Below are 9,183 nucleotides of genomic sequence, written 5' to 3'. Positions count from 1 at the left end.
CCGACATTTTCCTCCTTGGTTGCATGGCATATTAATGTCCCATCTCAGTTGTATATGTGTTACACTAAACCAGCGGAGCAAATCTTCGTTTCATGTTGCCTTGCACAATACGTTTGGCGGTTGGTTTCCCAATGGTGCAAAATTCCTTTGATTTACGCTTTTGGCATAAGAGATTTATTGGAGCTATATAGATTTTGTAACGTGTCTAAACAGAAGTCTAAAGCAATTCATGTAGTACTTCTAATAAAGGTTTTGATGTTTGCGGAAAGTGCGGGTCATTTAGGAATCAAATACTTCATCAATGGCTGTTAGGTACATGTGGGTTAGGAATTTAGTTTTTAATTTGAGCTGTTAGCTTGTGTTTCTTGTACCTGGTGTGGTGGTTTGCTTTGGTGTTTGTAGTTGTGCTGGTTTAATCAACTTGCTAACAGCCTAACATTAGCGGCATTTATTTTATAATATCAGTTTGGTTCGGCTTCTTTTATTTGGTTCAGCAGTTTCAATGTTTGAAACCGAATAAATAACAAGCCTACCTAATATGACCCTTGACTATTCTATGTAACTTGACAATCATGAGTAATGTAACTAATGTACCTTTGCAATCACCTTTCCTGGTCGTACCATCGGCGCAATAACATAAGAACCCGGTCGTATTACGCCAACCGCACCGTCCATTGGACTCTTCACACTTATTGCAATCGTCCGTTTGTTTCCATTGTAGCCCGAAGCCTCTTTCCAAGACACTACCGAAACTCGTTGGAGATCGGGGAACCTTTCAAGGTTCCCACCCGACACCGCTGTTATCACTTCCTGATCGCATGAGTACTCATTCCAATCCAATTCATCTGTAATATTATTCACAATATCTAAACACACCTTTCCCTTGTCACGTTCCAAGCACGGTACCTCAGTTGCGAAACTAGGGCATCGATCGCAATCGAAATGAAAACTTAGATTAACGGTATACATAGCAAAGTCGAAAGGCAAGGTTCCTAAGGTAATATTATGTTGCACCCTGGGGCAGCTGTCCCGGACTACGGCCACAGGAGAAACGTCGTAATCAGCGAGTAAGATAGCTCCGAGCTCGTAGTTTATACTCTTGACGTAGTATGAATCGCCATTGAAGGTAATTTCAGAAATATTTTGTCGGGAGCAATTGATTCCGAAGCCTTCATAACCGCGGAACTGGGTGGTGGATTCGTTGTCGATCTTCCAGAATGGGCGTTAAAGGTCTTTATAAATTTTATCTTTATTATATATGTATTAATTTTAGACAAGAATAGAACAAACGTATTAGATATATTTTTATCGTTAAATTTCGTTAACAATTCAAAATGCATATTTGCTTAAACATTATTATTATTATTATAAATATTTATTTAAAAACGTTTATGTTATAATTATTTAATTATAGTATTGTATCTCGCTTTATATTTACTCAAATCATTTTATTTAATTGGTGTATTTAATTGTTTTATTTAGATATTTATATAAAAATGTATTATATTGTGTATTAGTAGTATTTTATAAATAATGAAACAAATAATCATCGTATAAATAAATGGTTAACAATAATGTTGTTTTGCATAAATAATAACAATAGATTTCCATCGAACAATCAACAACATTACAATACCTAACCATAACTCAAATCACCGAAATCTTAATTTATTAAATCATGTTATCTCATTATTAATTAATTTATAACATTATGTTATTAGGAATCATTGACGGTAAATCCCGAAGGGTTCACCATTCTCACGTCCTCACTTGTGTTTTGTTCTACTAATCAGGTGAGTAATCACTCCCCTATTTTACTTGTGATCAAATGTTTTGGGGACACTTGCGTACCATTTATCAAATTATTTATGTTATTATTTCTCAAACGCAAACTGTGATCTTTGTGTTGTGTATCAATTGAATGACTGTCTGTTACTTGCTATTTGCTTACTTGCTTACTTGAGTCGCATTCGGAGAGGTCCAACATAATCTCATTATAGTATGATCATACGACCGTCGTAGTGGCCGGAGCCCGATTGCATTGGCAATGGTTTCACCGACACTCATTACTTGCTTAACGATTTCATTGTTTATACTCACAGATAACAGTTTTGCCTACTTTTATATCTATTCATTTATAACATTATATATTACCATTTTTGTTTGTGTCAAAACTGGTGATTTACTCACTCAACATGTGTTGTTGACAAATATATATTTTGTACGCATTTGCAGGTTATAGATTTGGATTGCTTATCGAACTGAAGCTCACGTAGAGATGACTTTAGGATAAAACATATACAAGAATAGTTGGTTTTGTATTTGTAATTTTCTTTATTTTTATTGTACTAAAATGTTGTTTGATAATAAATAAATTAATTAGATATTGTCATTTATTAATCTTGCTTGATAGTAACCTTTGAAAAGCTGTGAGCAATCAGTTCGCCTCGGCATTTCCGCCGTAGGTTGGGGTGTGACAGATTGGTATCAGAGCCGAAGGTTTTAGATCGGTCGTTAGAAAAGTCTTAGAAATATGCTTAGGACCCCATACGTGTCTATTTGTTTACCTTATGTGTTATATTTAATTGTTTACAGCTTACGTAATTACCTGCTAGACTAAATACTTATTTAACTGCTTAGTTTAATGCTTATTTTATTGTCATGCACACACAACTCCGAGACTGTGTCTCACCATCAAAATATTTTTATAACTCCGAGGCAATGCCTCATTCCCATGATATATACTTACATTTAAATGTTTGTTGATTGTTTTCGTTGACGGGAATTTCTTTTAGGATTTCCTAAGTTTTGCTTTTACATTTTAAGTGTTTAACGTAATCAGTTAACGGTTACATTTTTCCATTGCGTTTTATTATTTTATTACTTTTTAAATGTCTAGTCGGGTGAAAAATCCATGGGACGCTGTGGACACGCCAACTATTCATTTTCACAATTATTATATTTACGATATTTGGTTGAAGCATTATCACGCGTGGTGATACACAAGATACTTCAACTACTCATACTTACATTTGTCATTCGTTATTTAGTTTGTTCGGTTAAAACGACACGTAACACTCATGGGCCAACAAAATACCATGGACAAGCTCATGGGAAACCCAATACATCGGGAAACTTACATTATTTATTAATTTTTATGTATTTGATTTTATTTGAAACAAGTTATGATTTAACTTAATTACTTAATTGAAACTTTCGTTACTGGTTTAGTTGTTTGTATGTTTGATTTCATTTGAAACAACCTAATATATGATTTAGTTACTCAATTACTTAATTATTCAATTACATTGAATCAAGACTTATTGATTCAATTCATTCACATACTCACGAATATTTTAATTCTCATGATGGAGCACAAATCATTCACTCACTGGGACTCTGTTGTCACAAATCCATTTAAACCATTTACTATTTAATTATCTAATCGGTTATCTTGCACTCATATTATCACATTCACAAATTATCAAGAGCAATTAATAACTATTTTCTCATACGCATATTATAACATCATCAAACTATCAAGTATAATAAAATCATTATTAAATACCTTACTATTTAAACAATACCCCTCATGTTCACGATTATCACGTTATCAATAAACGAACTTATCACAAGTAACTCAATACCCCCAATAACTATCAATTACATCTCAGTTATCACCCTCAAATTTTAAGTATTAAAATTTTAATTTGTTATGCTTCGAAAAAAAAATCTCATATCAAATCACCTCATTGATTATATCATCTACTTAACAAATTTCCGTATAGATTATCTCATTTAAATTCTGACTTATTCTTAAGTCATGATTAACGCTGGCACAACTTATGTCGAATTTCATTTGTTTCCCCTTAATAACTAATAAGAAATTTACACAACTTATTATTTATACTCATTTAATCTCAATTTAAATAATTAAAGAATGATTTCTACATCAAACAATATAGATCATGTATTCTCTACGCCCGCTTTATGACCACACATACAGTCAAAGAGATAGCTCATACAATCTCTAGGGTATAAATTCTAACTCAAAACGCTGATACAATCAATTTAATCTTGTTCACTAATTTCTTTCAGAGAAATTTCAATTAACCCTTACTCACCTCATAACAACGATAATAACAAGCGCAAGCTTAATAATCGAGTTTAGGTTATTAAGTAAACCAATTATCAATCTAAACGAAATCATAGTGGCCCAAACAAGAAACCTTACACCGAAATACGCTCGTTACGTCTTATTTATGACTTTCGTCATCCGACTCAATCCTTGTGTCATTCTTACACTCACTATAACCGTTATGGTTATCCCGTTAACACTTGCCGTACACTGCCTACGACACAAGACATCCCACAATGGTCTCTGCCGTCGACTTAGCTTTATACACCTGCTACACGTGCCTTCTACAATTATGGAGACCCTAATCACCTACGCAACGCATTGTCTTTACTCATTCACGCCGAGTTCAAATTATACCGGCACCGTACCATACTACCCATGCTCATTTAGCTTAAACCTACCAACTCTATGCCTCTCAGGCTTTCTTCATGTAACAAGGTCATTCTCGTTATTCGATTCTAGACCCTCAAGACTTAATTTCATCAAGCCTACTTAGTCAAACATCGTTTTCACAAACCTATTCGAGGTGCCTCAAATCATTCAATCTCAATTATTTAAGTTTTCATAAACTCAATTAACAAAAGTGTTTTAAATTAAACCAATCGTAGTTAAGTTTTCACAAAGAAGATTTTTATCGTCTTCATCATTTTCATCTAAACGTATTTTGTATTCAATTATACCTTAAACTATTATTTGTCTAAATTAGTTATTTTGGAACAAACCCAACATGAAAAATCCATCATTTTAAGTATCTTTTTCGCATACAATAAATTTTTTTTCTTATCTTTCCAAAGATCAATATAGTTGGTTGCCATACTTATCTATCTGCATGTTTTTTTTATTTAATAAAAAAAATTAGGAGTTGATTCGTTAGTATTACGTCAATTAATCAGAATATTTAGATTTTCATAAACTGAAACAATTCTTCAGTTTTAAAAGACAAAATTTCGACAGTCAGTTATTAGTTGATCATATTATTTAATTTGTCTTTTCTCATTTATTTTGTTATTTCTCAAATTTTTGAAAGCGTGTCAATTTCTGCCATCAAGCTCGATTATTAATATTTTTGGTACACCATATATTTATTGATCTCATGTTACACAATTTATCTTTCATCTTATAAATTTTCATCGTGGAAATATAACTGTTGTAGTTTTATTAATTGAACTATTCATCATTTAACCCAAAATCATCTCCACTAGGGAAATTTTCTCTCTCATTATTTTATTTAATTTACATTATTAAAAGGAATTTTTCATTAAATCTTCATGACCACTCATTTCATTTATTTACATTTTCACGATTTTTTTTGAAAACATGCGGTGGTTTGTGGGGATCACAACAACCCATTTTCACTTTTGTTAGATTTTGTTATTTAGTTGAAGTCGCATGGTGGTTTGTAGATATTTCAACTCTTTACTCCAATTTTAATACATTATGAGAATTTAAAAATATTTCGATGATTTCTTTAGTTGTTATTGGAATAGTCATAGTGGTTCATGCATATCCAGCTCCACGTTTTCTTCTATTTAAATATATTAATTCTCAACTCATCTTTATTTTCATTATCACTTTAACATTCATTATTTATTTATTTTCTTCATTATAAACTATGAATATTACAATTTCTTTGTCTTAATTATAAAGATTTAATAGAGATAGGAAAATTCCTTGTAATTTGGGGGATATTCCAATGACTCACCTCATATTAGAACTAATTTTAAAGATTTAACTGGAATAAGACTATCTCGGTGGTTCAGGAATACCCGTCTCCCAATTCCATCTATTTACAATTTGTAAACTTGTTGCATACATATTTCTGCATTTTTAGTTACTACTACTATTACTTTTTTTTTTAACTTATCCCATCTCTAATTCACAATTTTAATGTTACAATTTCGTATAGATTTCTCTCGAAATTTTATAAGTTCCTCATCTAACTTGACAATCTCTCAAAGTCTTCGCTTACACTTGTTCAACTTTGTATTTTCAAGCTTAAGAAGTCCAATTTGAATGTTTATAATATTTAAAGATTTCACATGTTGTTATTCATTTTAAGGTTCGTCTTTAATCATTGAATTAATTTCTCTCCCAAAAAAAATGTTGATATTATCCCTACATTTATAGAGTTTTGTTTGTTGTCTTAATTGTTAAAGTTCACAAAAAATTGCTAGTTGTCTTAAATTACTATCCTCGTTCACCTCGATCTAATTTTTCAAAACATCACCTAACCCAACTTCAAGGTTTTTGTTTCCTTTTAAATTTTAAGTTATTTTAAAATTTTCACTAGCTTCATTCAACAAACTCGGAAGTTCACCAAAATTGCATTGTTAGAAATATTCTTTATAATATAATGATGATATCCTAGTTTTTACAAATTTTCTAACAAAGTTATGTCTTTCAAATGCTTCTGTAACCCACACGATGGGACGAGTTATGTGGACCATCCGACGACCTAAGTAATTATGGAGGCCTACATAATTATCGAAGTCCTCGAAATCATAATGCGTGAATTTGTATGTTATAACATAGAATTGAAAGTAGTTGGAGTAACGGTACAAAGTCAGAGATGATAAGGACATGGTGGATACGCCGCTGGTACATCCTATATATAAGTGCCCTTATCGGATTTGCATTTGGAGCGTTGCTTTGACTATTCAAAGTTCTGTATTATGATTACTTTTAAAAAAATTATATTTAAAATTTTCTGTTCCTCAGAATGTAATGGTTTATTATATTGTTCTTTAATTTTGGGACGAAATTCCCTAAAGTAGGGGAGACTGTAAAAACTTGGACTTTTCATATAATATATACCTGAACCGTTTTCGTTATCGGGTTTAATTAACGAAGCATTTCGTTTATCGAGTCATTAATATTTTATTATTATTGTTTATTTTATTTATTTATTTTATCAAAATAACTTTCATTCATATACAAATTACACCCTAAACTATAGTTTTAACCCCTTTATGCACCCACCTCTTTAGTACAAGGACTTATTTGCAAATATGATTATTATAATTCATTCAACCCATTAACCCAGAAGGAAACCCGTTAACCCAGACCGGTTTAGGTCCAACCCGTATACCCAAGTTCTTGTCTTGAGCCGTAATTTTTGGTGTATACGTGGAATTGATCGTAGGAATCGTTTATATTACATAATTGCGCATTCACTGACATGTCTAATTAAGGAAAAAACGATCTGATATATGGGAATTGGGGTATTTACCAATCGGCGGTATTTCATAATACCATTAGGTCATTAACATTTGTATTCAATCCAATTAAACTCGTCAGGACGTTGCTCTGGGCATCGCGAGAAGGAACCCTATGATTAATTTCGTTTTTAAGCTGCCAATGCATGTTCTTGGCTCATATTTTGGCCGTCGGTTTCGTGGTGACCGTTCACCATCGTTACGCATCAGGATCTGGTAATTGTTGTATGATTTCAATTCGTTTTTAATCTATTTACATTAACCCTAACCTTAATTTAACCAATATGCAACGGATTAATCGATTTAAAGATTAGGGTTCTTAATTGAATTAGGGATAAAATCGGCTGTTGTATATAAGTTATTGTTGTTGGATATTAACCAAGTGAACACTCCAGCCCATTGGCTGGTCTGTGTTGGTTTAAACCTTTGAACCGGCCAGGGGTGCGGTGTTAGTGCACGGTTTTGCGTCTTGAGTATTTGTAATTATCGTTAATGTATTTGTTTTATGTTTAATGTAATAAACAATTAAGTTATTCTCTAGTTCTATAAATGTAATGTCTAGTTCGTTATAGTTGTGTAGCGAACTAAGACTTAAGGTTATTCTCTCCTGATTCGTTAGGGGATGTTAACGAATCATGGGTTGATTCGTTAGTTTATTTCGTTTAGATGTATGTAACGAAGCGAACTCTAGTTCGTTAGGGGATGTTAACGAACTAGGTTCGTCTTCTATATATAGTGAACCTCTGTTCACGTTTAATTTAAGTTTTGGGAGATATTTAACGAAGTTCTGTCCAAACTTTCTCTCGATCTTCATCCTTAATATTATACAACTACTAATATATATACTGATAATACATAATACACATATAACACTTAATCATACGTAATTATGAGCTAGATCTATATTAAGGTGTTAATCTATTATATACAGATCTGAGATCTGTTATTGTTATTGGATTGATAATACACCGGGTTCCAACAAGTTGTATCAGAGTTTTCGGGGCTCAAATTACACTTGATTTGGTGGTTATTTAGAGTATTGGTTTGTTAATGTTCTGTTTGGGTGAATTTGGATCTATTTGAGGTAAATTGGTTGAATTATGGTAGGTTTGGACTGGATTTGAGTTGGTTAAGGTATTGGAAATGTATTGTGAATCGGAATTGAAGTATTGGTTTGGTTTTGGATTGATTTGGTACTGATTTTGATGTGTGACCGAAACAGGGTTTGTGTTTTAGTATATTTGGACTGGTAATTGGGAATAATTGGTTACGAGTCTAGGTGTTTTGGATTCACGATCGATTTACGAGTCGTTTGGTAGTTTATTTGTGAGTTTTGGTTCAGAATTGATATTGTATTACAAATCTAAGTTTCTGGGTTGGTGTTCTTCATTTCCAGAAGATCTGGAATTTTATCTTTGAAGATTTGAAGATGAATATAGTTCGCTATCGTCTTTCTGATGATTCGTTATATTATTCACTTTGATTCGTTATAAACTTCAAGTGATTTGATAGCCAGTTCGCAATAATTTGTGATTCGTGGTATCTAATTCTTTATTTGGGTTAACAGATTTGTGTGACACGTGTTTACTTTGGGATTTGTGTCATAACAACCTTTGCCACGTGGCAAAGGTTTCAGAGTTTGTTACAAACCGTTGTAACAACCTGATTCGTTATAGTTGAATCACTAATCAACTGTAGCTGGTTTGTTATCTGTTTCACTAAGTCTTTCTTAGTGATTCGCTACTGAATAATCTCTAATTCGCTTAATCTAATTTGTTAGTCAATTCGTTAGTTTGACTTATTGTTAAATCTGCCTCGTTGACTTTTTGA

Source organism: Bidens hawaiensis, unplaced genomic scaffold (genome assembly GCF_021521415.1).
Source record: "Bidens hawaiensis isolate Kalapana, Puna unplaced genomic scaffold, B.hawaiensis_p1.1 tig00050935_1, whole genome shotgun sequence".
NCBI classification, from domain to species: Eukaryota; Viridiplantae; Streptophyta; class Magnoliopsida; order Asterales; family Asteraceae; genus Bidens; species Bidens hawaiensis.
This window is presented reverse-complemented; position numbering follows the sequence as displayed.